Here is a 12,733-nt window from a genome sequence, read left to right on the forward strand (position 1 = left end):
TGGAATGGGTTGCCATGCCCTCCTCCAGGGGATCTTCCTGACCCAGGGATTGAACCCATGTCTCTTATGTCTCCTGCACTGGCAGGCAGGTTCTTTACCACTAGCGCCACCTGGGGAGCCCCAGAGAGTTGTAACAAATGCTAAAAATGATGGACAGTCACCGATGGTGACAATGGTGAAATTTTCATTTCTCATGAAAAGAAAATGAAAATAAAATCCTAGTGCTTATGGTGGAGGTTGGGACTGTGTTTGTACAAAACAGAAAATTCTATGCTCTGGCGCCAAAGAAAATTAACTGAAAACAAACAAAAACCAATACCCCTATTCCAGTTACATGAAGACAAGAGGGAAGTAGGGAATATGACACCATATTCTATTATCTTCCTCTTAACTGGACAAATTTAGGGGAAACATCATTGGTTATGAATATCAGTGATTTAGCATTTTGGAGGAGAATTGCACTCACAAAAGATAAACTGTATTTACAGACTTAAAAAAGCAGCTGAGAAAACAAACATGAAAGTATTAACAAACACTATTGACAGACATTCCTCTCCTGATAAATGAGATTTTTTTTTTTCTTCTTTCAATAAATGGAGGTCTTTTTACTCTTTGAACCACATGCTGGAAAAAGTAAGTGGGCTTGGCTTGAGGGGGTCTAGATCAAAATGGAAGAATGAAGACTTTTTTTTTGAGAATAGCACTGAATCTCCCTTACTCTGAGCCTCAGTTCATACTGCTCAAGAAAAGTGCCCAAACCTCCCGAGGGTACCAATAATTCAGTATAAACAGTAAAAGTGGCTTCCCAGGTGGCTCAGTGGGAAAGAATCCGCCTTCCAATGCAGGAGACGCAAGAGACACAGGTTCGATCCTCGGGTCAGGGAGATCCCCTGGAGGAGGAAATGGCAACCCATTTCAGTATTCTTGTCTGGAAGCTTTCGTGGACAGAAGAGCCATTGGGTGGCAAAGAGTCAGATGTGACTGAGCACATGCACGCAAGAGGTAAAAACAACAGGGACAGACCTGGGTTTGAACCCTGGCTTTTTGCCATCTAGTATCTCTGTGACCTGAATCAGACTTCTGACGGGCACAATGGACCCCGCAATCACCTCACTGAGAGTCACTGTGAGCATGTGATTCGCGTGTTCCCTGCTCTGCTCCTCTGCCTCCAACCTAGGATGAGGGAACACGACATGAGTTCCAGCTAGTATATTTCCATCTGGCTTGATCCTTTGATGTATCCTTCTCACTTCCTATAAGTTAAGTTTTACCATTTCTCTAAAGTTTATTCTCACTCTATCCTGAACTGCCCATATCCTAGGGGCATGCGATATCTGCACGAAAAGCAAACCAGATACTTTTCCATTAAAACAAAACTGTCTTGTTTCAAGATTTCCCTGTTGCTGACCTGCCTCATTTCTCTTCCCTGACTTACTTCACCTACAGTATCTGCTTGCTCCCTGACTCTGACTCTGCCATAATGACTAGTTTATATGTACACTTCACATTTGGCCTAGTTTCATGCCTATGCCCAGCTATTTTTAAAAATTAGTTTTAAAAAACAGGTAGCACATGCACATGGTATAAAAATAACTCAAACAGTACAGAAGGGTATGCAGTAAAAATGAAGTTCCTTTTCCATGCCCCCACCCTCTACCCACATGTTCTGTTCCCCTGAGGCAACCGCTATTGCTGCTTTCTAGAGCGTATCCTTCCAGGCACATTTTACAAGCATCTATCTATAGCTACCCACTTGTTTATTTTTATATAAGTAGTGGTTTACTACTTACTGAGTTCTGAGCATTACCTTTTTTTCACTAATACATTTAAGATATCATTCTATTAAAAAACACAGATTTGCCTCATTTCTGAAATGGTTGTGAACTATTCCATTTCATGGATGTACACGTCCCCTAATGAAATAAGTCAGACTGTTTAGGATATTTTGCTGAAAACAATGATGTAATAAAGATATATGTATATTAGTTTATGCATATGAATGGATATTCAAAAGAGAAATCCGTAGAAGCTTAAGTGCTGGATCAAGATATTCATGCATTTAAAATTTTGCTTCATTTAGATCAGATGCTCTCCAAAGAGACTGGGACTACTTATGCTTTCGCCAACAGTGTTTAAGATTCCCCTCCAGCTCCAACAATCTGACTCACACTGTGATTAAACCTTTTGACCTTTGCCAAGGTGATAAGTGGAAAAACAGTACCTCATCATTTTAAGTCATAATTATTTTATATGAAGTTGCCCATCCCTTCATAAGCTTTTCAAAAATATCTTAATTTCCTTTCCTATGAACTGTGATCAAATCTCCGATCTATTATGTTATTGGTATTTTCCTTATTGATTTGTAGGAGCTCTTTGTATATTAAGGAAATCTGTCCTTTGTCATATGTGTTGCAAATATTTTTTTGCAGTTTATCATCTGACTTTAAACTTATTTACAGTACTTTTCTGGAATTCAAAACTGTTTGGTTTAATGCAGTCAAATATATTATTTTTATCTTCTGGATTTTATGTCATGCTACCAAAGTCTAACCTTTCCTCAATATAGATTTATATATTTTTCTTTAGTACTTTTTCTTCTAGTACTTTATAGTTCCATTTATTTATTTCTTTATTTGTGGCTGTGCTGTATCTTCATTGCTGCACCTGGGGTTTCTCTAGTTGCTGTGAGTGAGCTTCTCATTGTGGTGGCTTCTCACTGCAGAGCACAGGCTCTAGGCTGCATACGCTGCAGTACTTGCAGAGGGCTGGCTCAGTAGTTGTGGAGTATGTGCTTAGTTGCCCGTGGCATGTGGAATCTTCCTGAGGCAGGGATCGAACTCAGGTCCCCTACATTGGCAGGCAGATTCTTAACCACTGAACCACCAGGGAAATCTTAGTTTCATTTTTTGTTCTTGGCAACACTCTGATCTATTTGGAATTTACTCTCCCCAAATCTTACCTTTATATTTTGTCTCTATTCAGTTTTCCTCAGGTCAGTCAAATTTGACTTGTGAAGTTGAAAAGTCCATAGTCTACAAAAATTACTTTAATAACAGTATCATTCCCTGTTCTGGCATGTCCACTGTGTGAAACGTGGGATATCTTTCCTCCTCCCAATGGAAAATCACTCAGGAGAGAAAGCAAGGAAACCTAATGCAAAGGGTTAATGAATTATCAGACATGAAGCACAGGGCTGAATAATAAACGGCCTGCAGATAGCAGGATGAATGCCTCCTGAACATCCAGCTGCGAGCCAGGTGCTGGAAAGAGATGCACAAGAGATGATTTCTGGCCTCGGAGAGTTCTGTTTTGTTTTGGAGAAAAAAATACAGACAAAACTCGGGACAGGATGTAAGGAGTTAAAGGAAAGAACATAATAGGGTGGACTAGAAACATGGACGGAGAAGGCAATGGCACCCCACTCCAGTACTCTTGCCTGGAAAATCCCATGGATGGAGGAGCCTGGTAGGCTGCAGTCCATGAGGTCGCTAAGAGTCGGATATGACTGAGCAACTTCACTTTCACTTTTCACTTTCATGCACTGGAGAAGGAAATGGCAACCCACTCCAGTGTTCTTGCCTGGAGAATTCCAGGGACAGGGGAGCCTGGTGGGCTGCCGTCTATGGGGTCGCACACAGTCAGAAACGACTGAAGTGACTTAGCAGCAGCAGCAGCAGAAACATGGAAGAGATGTATGAAGACCTAAGCCCAAATGTAAACAACAGGAGGAATTTAGACAGACAAAGCTGACAAGCAAGGGGATTTTGAGAGGGGGCAATAGAGGCAGGAAGAAAGGAGTCTAGCTGGTCTGGGGACCCATGGGAGATGGGATACTCTGTGCTAACTGGTGCTCCTTGGTATAAAAATGTCCTGCCTGCTCCATTTGACCTCACAGGGTCATAACTTCTCACCTGAGATGTTTTCCTGCTAATGGAGTCACATAGAACCATAAAGGGAAGTTTTTGGGAAATTGGTTTGACTTTCAAGCTCAGGGAGGAACCTAGTTTCCATGATATTTTTAGCTAAATTAATATATTTTAGAACAGTTCTAAATGAATAGAGGAAATGTTGGCTATCTTTACGTCCCCCTGCCAGGCTGAAGTGTTCTGCACCTTCTCTTGGCCTGGCACAGGCTGCCAACCTTCCTGGCAGCCTGGGACTCGGCAGGGACCACTCTGACTGCTCCCAGAACTGAGCTTCTACGCCAAGTCTGATGTAGTCAACGAGATCGTGGGAGGCTCCCTCAAATTCTGCTGCTTTCGATTCCAGGAAACAGAGAGGATCTGGGGCTACAAAGGAGTCCATCCATGGCTTCTCCTTCAAGACTGACTCAGAGAGAAATTCTGGCCCAGAGCCCACTGTGCAAGGCTCCACCCTTGAGGAGAGCCACAGCCTCACAGCATCGCTGTCTGGAATCAGAGTTGGGCTTCACTCTGAATTGGCTTCTAAGTCAGGAAAATAATTTTTTTTTCTTTTTCTCTCCCTGTTACTTGGTGTTTGTTCTGACTTGGAAATGGTACACTGTGAGTTCAGGGTGAGCCAGAGGTTTGTTCTCGGTCTGTCAAGCCACTTTGATGATGGGAATAAAATCCTGGGAAAGAGCAAGCCAGCTGGACAGGAAACCAAGCCACAGGGTTTTGGTGGGTTGGGGTTTTTTTTTCCTGCCCCCAGATGGAAAAATCCTGGCACAGGGCATGGTATAATAAAGATTGAGAGTTCAAAAAAAAACTCAGGAGTGGTCGGGGTCTAACAAATGGGCTAAAAAACAGCATAACAGAGGTTTTAGAATGAGTAACAGGAATCAGGTACTATGAGGACTGAGTACATAAATAAAGCGAAATGCAGGCCTTGTTAAATCTTTCTTCCACTCTTTTTATCACTGGTCCCTTGACATATATCCACCCAAGAACTCGATCTCTGAACTTCATTAAACCTCCTGCCCTCTCTCCTGGAAGCTGGGGGAGGCAGAAGGCAGAGGAGAGAGAGTAAGGCTTCCCAGACATGTTTACAATGGCCCTAGTGTCTGGAGGACACCAGAAGCTCTTGGGAAGCCTGATAAATTATTCACTTCTTCTGTCCCTTCCGGAATCCCAGTGGCAGCAGAGATTTTTAACTGAAGCCCATTCATTCAGAAAACATTTACTAAGAGGAAACTGAGAGCCCAAAATAATGCCAGGGTATGGATATATGAAGACGAAATGAGTCAGTGGCATTCATCACTGCCCTCAAGAAACTTAGAGTCCTGAATTGTGTTTTTCAAACTGTAGGTTATGACCCATTTTGTTGGTTATGAAATAAACTAGTAGGTTTAGATGACCACCTACTAGTATTAAGAGAAAGCCTAAGAGAAAGAAAGGAAGGAAGAGGAAGTGGGGATGGAGGAGGGAGGAGAGAGCTAGCTAGGGAAAGGGGGAGCAGTGAAAGATAATCACATTGCATCAAAGCAGTCAGGGTAAGCATCGCTCCCTTAAATTGTTAAATATAGGATTTCTAGAAAATTTTTGCCCAGAAAGAATTTTTAATAAATTATCTTTGATATAATTTATAAAATGTGATAACTTTGAGTAAAAATATTGACTGATTTAGTCTAATGTCCTTTTCTTTTTCAGGTAATATGCCACCATCTATAATACCAAATGGTATCAGTGGGGTATTCTTGATATCCAAAATGATGGTGGATAACATTCCTGAAATTAAATCTTCTAAATCTTGAGTAAATTCCCTCTCATTGTATTTTTCTACAAACTGTTCATATCTTATGTAGACAGTAAAATTTACATTATGTAAGATTTCACAGGTATGTTTGTGTATATATCCACACAGATATATACACGGGGAACAAAGATACATACTAAGTCATCTGTAAAGTCTCTTTCTGGTTGTGAATGGCTGTCAGAAAACCTTGAAAGGCCGTGGTTTAGTGAGAGAAACACACAACCAATCATGTGGTATGATTGGTGCTCAAAGGAGGGTTGACAAGAATAAAAATTAAGGGTGGAGCGGGGGGGAAACACCTCGGTAAATCCAGAAGTGCCTTTGCAGGAGGAGTCTAAGAGATGGACCGTGGGCAGAATGACTCCAGCAGAGGAAGCAGCATGTCCGAAGATGACGGCATGTTACGTGTTTGAAAAATAACAAGAAGTACAAAGGGGATGTGGAATGGATGGGACAGTAGGAAATGACGCAAGATGATGACATGCCCCAAATGGAAGTGCTTAGGAGTGACCTTTCAGAGCTCCAAAAGCTCCAAATGGTTCCAGGTGGGACCCCACTGGTCCACTGGACGGCTGGGGCCCCCGGGGCCCATTAGCATGCAGCCTTGGAGGGTTCCCAGCAAGAAACAGACAGTTCACTTTGGACATATTTTTGCTTGTCACCTTGGATGACTTTTTCAGAAGAATTCACTGCCATCCTCAGAGGGCTGAAAACAACTGTTCTGGCTTTAGGCTGCTAGTGTCTGTTAAGGTTTGCTGCTGCTGCCAAGTCGCTTCAGTCGTGTCTGACTCTGTGCGACCCCAGAGATGGCAGCCCACCAGGCTCCCCCATCCCTGGGATTCTCCAGGCAAGAACACTGGAGTGGGTTGCCATTTCCTTCTCCAATGCATGAAAGTGAAAAGTGAAAGTGAAAGTCGCTCAGTCATGTCCTACCCTCAGCGACCCCATGGACTGCAGCCTTCCAGGCTCCTCTGTTCATGCGATTTTCCAGGCAAGAGTACTAGAGTGGGGTGCCATTGCCTTCTCCACTGTTAAGGTTTAAGTTCTGAGAAATCTATCTGGACTTCAACACAGTCAAGGTCGAAGGTCACTCCAGACCCCAGGGAATTACTCTCCCCCAGAATCCTGATTAGACTCATGGTTTAACTTTATTAATCTAGAAACCTTTACTAAGTACCATGGGGTGCATCCTACTTGGAACAGGAGTAGAGAAGGGGACAGGTTCTGGCCTTGACGAGCTTATGGTCGTGTGTGTGTGTGTGTGTGTGTGTGTGTGTGTGGTGGTAGAGGGTGTATGTGGAGAAAAACAACACACACACAAAACAATGTGAGAGAACATCATGGAGGAAGGGTCTGGAGATGTGGAAAGACTCCGCGAGTGAATGGAAAGCGGGAATTTCAGACAAGAGAGTTCACTTCGCAAAGATCCAAAGATGGAAGCAAGCTTGCCGCATGCTGGGAAGAATGAAGTCCAGAAAATCAAACAGGTGCAGCTGGCCAGTTTGATAGCTTGGAATGACTCTGGGTCGTGAGTCCTGGCAGGGGCCCATCAAGGTCCATGGCAATCTCTCCCTCTAATCTGGGATCCTCTGTGAACTCACTCCCATTCAGGTCACGTCTGGTCTGCACCACAGTGGCTACAAAGCCTCTTGCCATGGAGCCAGCACTGAGCTTAATGAAGCAGTATTCTGGGGACCACCCCCAGGACTGAAATAGGCTGGAAAGAAGAAAGCCGGAAAAAAAAAAAAGAGAGAAAGGAGGTGAAGAGGAAGGCAGAGAGCGGGCAGGTAAGAAGCTGGGCCACAGGTGGGAGGAGCAGAACAATGCGGTGGGGAAAGAGGCAGAAAAGGGAGGGCAGAAATGGTCTCTAACTGTCCCCACACCCCGCCACTGTCCCCTCACTGGACACACATCGAGCCACACCATGTCCTGTACTTAAAACTCACTTCCAAGCCTGTCCTCTAGGAAACTGTCCCTGACTAACAATCAGAGACTGGCCTCGCAGAACAGTGTGAATGGCGGACGTCTCTTTGGACTTCCTCTGATCTCCCAGAGATCCCACTGGCCATCTTTGTACTCCTCTGCAGTCTGAGACTCTGCAATGGTAGCTGTCCGCAGACCAGATGCCATCTCGCCTTACATTTGGTTATAAGAGGAAGAGCTGCCGCGGTGAGGAGCCAGGAGGTACTTCTCTGATGTGGGCCCCATGAAGTCATATAAATGTGGAAGTGTAAATTAAATAAAAAGGACCCCTCTCTCCCTTCTGATTTCCATTTTTATCACGGCCCCCAGCCACGCAATCACTCCTATGACATTTCTGGAGAAACAATAGGGGATTTGTTTAAACCAAGATGCCAAATGGTCAGGAACTGCAGAATATATAAGTTCTTGCCCCCACTCTATAACATACAGAATTCAGATCTGCATGCAGGGCCAGCTGGCAGCAGCACGCAGGGCCAACACCCCGTTAGCCACGCCCTGGCTGGCTAACACCCGCTCCCGGCCCTGCTCATTTACCTTGTGCTCCCCCGGGGGAGGGGAGGCTGGTGGCAGCAGAACTCCATTTTTATGGTATGTTCCAGCTTCCATCCAGCCTTTCTTGGTCTGGAGCTCTGCTAGTATTTATACTCACACCCACACATATGAGCTGCCCCACAGCCCTCCTATTGGGATTCTCCTTTTAAAGTGAAGCCATCTTCATAGAGGATCCTGCTGTGATGTATGTCGGAGAGTGTTTTGCCTATGTTCTCCTCTAGGAGTTTTATAGTTTCTGGTCTTACGTTTAGATCTTTAATCCATTTTGAGTTTATTTTTGTGTATGGTGTTAGAAAGTGGTCCAGTTTCATTCTTTTACAAGTGGTTGACCAGATTTCCCAGCACCACTTGTTAAAGAGATTGTCTTTAATCCATTGTATATTCTTGCCTCCTTTGTCGAAGATAAGGTGTCCATATGTGCGTGGATTTATCTCTGGGCTTTCTATTTTATTCCATTGATCAATATTTCTGTCTTTGTGCCAGTACCATACTGTCTTGATAACTGTGGCTTTGTAGTAGAGCCTGAAGTCAGGTAGGTTGATTCCTCCAGTTCCATTCTTCTTTCTCAAGATCGCTTTGGCTATTCGAGGTTTTTTGTATTTCCATACAAATTGTGAAATTATTTGTTCTAGCTCTGTGAAGAATACTGTTGGTAGCTTGATAGGGATTGCGTTGAATCTATAAATTGCTTTGGGTAGTATGGGGAGGGAGGAGGGAGGAGGGTTCGGATGGGGAACACATGTATACCTGTGGCGGATTCATTTGATATTTGGCAAAACTAATACAATTATGTAAAGTTTAAAAATAAAATAAAATTGGAAGAAAAAAAAAAAAAAATAAAGTGAAGCCATCTTCATGCTCTGCTCTGGGTATTGACCAATGTGTAAGGAATTCTTACCAAGTTGTCAGGCACAAGGCAAGAGACCATGAGCTGTGAGTCTGTCCAGAAAGGGACCATATGTCCAAGCCATATGCTCTAGGGCACAGGGGCTGCCCCTGGAAAGGCTGCCTCGTGTCCGACTCTTTGCAGCCCCGTGGACTATACAGTCCATGGAATTCTCCAGGCCAGAATACTGGAGTGGGTTGCCATGCCCTCCTTCAGGGAATCTTCCCAACCGAGGGATCGAACCCAGGTCTCTCACATTGCAGGCGGATTCTTTACCAGCTGAGACAACAGGGAAACCCTCCTTTGCCTCTGTGAAAAGAGGACCCCAACTACTCTACCAAGGTTCTGAGTAGGCACTTGGCAAAGGCCCAGGCAGTCTGCATAAGGCCCTAGGGCTCTGCTTAGGTCAAGGTCAAAGTCACAGCCGCCTCTGCTTCCCAGGGGAGTGCTGCTATATGAGAGGAAGCCCACCAGCTCAATGCCAAGGCTTTGTATTTCCCTCCAGGAAGGCTCACCTGCCTTTTCAGAGGACCCCCAGGGAGCAACCCACCCCTCCCAGAGGCCCTCATATTTTTCCATCTTTCTATTAAGCATCTTTTTCTCATTAATGTACTAACACTCAAGTTATGTGGAGAGAATGAGGAAAAAGAGACCTTGTGTGGGGGTTGGGATTTGTTCAAAGCCTGAAGAAACCATTTTAGAGGGTGTATGTTTTTTATTCCTTTTATGAGAGATGCATGTTTCCCCCCCTCTGTGACTTGTTTAAAAGTAAAGTTTAATATGCTGCCAGAGAAATTGCTGGTTAATAACTTAATAAGCAATGTGCTAGGGATTATGGGAGAAAGGTAGTGTCCAAGAAAACTTTTATTGTACAGTTTGGGGCTTGGATTAGCTTCAGTTATTACATAAAATGCTAACAGAAGTCCCCTTTCTTTTCAAACTTTACTTTCTTCCTAGATTATTTTTAAAAAATTAGAATATATAAGTGAGGTGAGTGAAAACTTCTACTAGCTGCAAGAGAAGTCTGAATGTAGATCACAGGTGAGGATTTCTAACAGTATAGTCCGAACTTTGTTCATGAAATCTTGGCGAAGCACACGCTTGGAAATTAGCCCTGGCCGCAAAAATAATATCAACTGCATTTTATTAAAAGTTTTATCTTCAAAAAACATTTTATCTTTAAAAGATTCTTGAGAGGAGAAAAATAGGCATTATTATTCCCATTTTTATAAATCAACAAAGTAGCTCACATAGCTCAAGTGACCTGTCCAAGATCAGGGCAGAAACCAAGAATAGCATCAAGGTTTTCTAGACAAATTGTATCTGTGAGTCCCAAACGCAGTGCGATGAAAGGGGAGAGGCTGGGCCGAACAATCAGAGCATGCTGCTTTGCACGCTCTGGTGGCGTGTCCTGGTGGCCAGTCTGGAGAAGAGTGAGGTTCGAAGTACAGCTGTTTCTGTGCGGGCCACCAGAAAGGCCTGTTTTCAACATGGCCAACAAGACTGATAAAGACTTCATTATCTGACAATAAATATTCCCTATTTGCTTAGCTCTTTCGTACTTGCATGCCCATTACTCACTATGTTCTTTTCCATCTTCACCCACTTCCCATTTTGGATCTTCCAACTTAACAGATAAAAAACTGACACCCGGGACTTCCCTGGTGGTCCCGTGGTTAAGACTCTGTGCTTCCAATGCAGGGGGCCCGAGGTTCAATCCCTGGTCAGGGAACTAGATTCCACATGCCACAACTAAGACCCCTGAGCAGCCAAATAAGTAAATAAATGTTAAAACCAAACCAAACAAAAGAGGCCCAAGGAAGTTAGAGGCCACCCGTCACTGGTTAGCAGCTGAGCTGGGGGCTAGAACACAGACATGCTACCAGCGAGTATATCTTGCCCCACCTCAACCTCAAGGAGGCGTGCTCACAGCTAGAATCTTTTCCACTCAACCAGGGCCTCTTAAAGTGACCCCCTGTAGGTACCCAGGAACACAGGGCCTTCGGGCTGGTAAGGGTCCCTTCCGGCTCAAGCGGGACTAAGTTCCTGATTGTGAGGGGAAGCTATTTCCAGAGACCTGCAGGCCAGTCCAATCGCTGAGGAAGGCTGGGCATCACTGGCAGCGAGGAGGAGAGTGAGGCTTCGGAGGGTCTCTCTCAAACCCGCTCCCTTGACTTATTCACATAAGGCCTGCCCACGTGCCCCACAAGCCTTCAGAGGGTCTCTCTCAAACCCGCTCCCTTGACTTATTCACATAAGGCCTGCCCACATGCCCCACAAGCCTTCGGAGGGCCTCTCTCAAACCTGCTCCCTTGACTTATTCACATAAGGCCTGCCCACGTGCCCCACAAGCCTTCGGAGGGTCAGCCCAAAGCCTGGCCAATTAGGACAAAGGCACCAGCGCTAAGTTGGCTCAATATGAGGACAGAGAAGCAGGAAGCCAAGCGAGGCCTCCAGGAGTGTGCCTGCTAGGTCTGCGTGTTGCCGGAAAGCCTGCCCTCAAGTTACTGACTTCAGTTAAAAGCAATGTCTCCAGAAGATCAACAGTGAAAAACAGCTATAGAGTCAGAAGAATTATGTACATACTAGTGCTTAGTAACATGTAAGCATGATGTATGGGTCATGTCAAGCAGCAGTCAGTCAGCTGAGGGTGGATTTCTGGGGAAAGGGGATCTGGAGAAGCTGAGTTGTATTGGCAAGAAGGTCTAGTGATGGGGTCCTGACCAAGGAGGGCAGCTCCTGAGAGAAGGCCTTGGGCAGCCCAGAGGCTGAGGGTGGCAGTGTTTCCTACAAGGATGATCCAGCTGCAGCAAAGGAAGCAAGAGGACCAAGAGGCAGAAAACCAATTTGCTCTTGAAATCCCAAATATGGCTATCTTTGCAGCCAGACACATCTGTCAAGTAGGAAGAAGTCACCTGTCCCTTGTGTCTATTTTCCTGTCTACAGATACTGGTTTGGATTAGATTCCTGTTTTGAAATAATAAGGGGGCTTTCCTGGTGGCTCAGACAGTCAAAAATCTGCCTGCTATGCAGGAGACCCAGGTTCAATCCCTGGGTCAGGAAGATCCCCTGGAGAAGGAAATGGCTACCTACTGAAGTATTCTTGCCTGGAGAATCCCATGGACAGAGAAGCCTGGCAGGCTACAGTCCATGGGGTCATAAAAAATAGGACATGACTGAGCAACTAACACTTTCACTTTTTTGAAACCGGGAGTCAGGGTGCTCTTTGTAGTCCCTCTGAGGGCTCCAGTGGTTGAGAAGCCATGTGGGTGGGCCTCCAGGCCCATATTTGCACCATATTTTCCATCTCTATTATCTCGAACATCTTGGACTTCCACTTAAGCTTGTGTTTGAAGAAAGGATTCCACTGGATTAGATGATCTCTACATTCCCTTTCCTGTTATAAACTCTGTGGTTCTACAGTCCTCTTAGCAATGTTGAGCAGACAGTAACCATGAAGTCTAAAATGCACATGGGCAGTACCTCTATTCGCATCACTAACTGCCCCGGCATGCAAAGGAGTTTCCAAGTACCAGACAGAGCTGGTGGGTTGCTACTAGGGAGCTTCTGTGAACCTCCAGCAGGGGCTGGAGAGTT

At 44.8% G+C, this 12,733-nt stretch overlaps 1 protein-coding gene across 7 annotated transcripts in view; it reads right to left on the reverse strand.

Moving 5' to 3' along the window:
* Window positions 1-12,733, reverse strand: part of THADA (THADA armadillo repeat containing) — a 337,352-nt gene that overhangs the window by 83,120 nt on the left and 241,499 nt on the right. The window lies entirely within an intron of this gene.

The sequence above is a fragment of the Bos javanicus genome, chromosome 11 (assembly GCF_032452875.1).
Source record: "Bos javanicus breed banteng chromosome 11, ARS-OSU_banteng_1.0, whole genome shotgun sequence".
Lineage (NCBI taxonomy): Eukaryota > Metazoa > Chordata > Mammalia > Artiodactyla > Bovidae > Bos > Bos javanicus.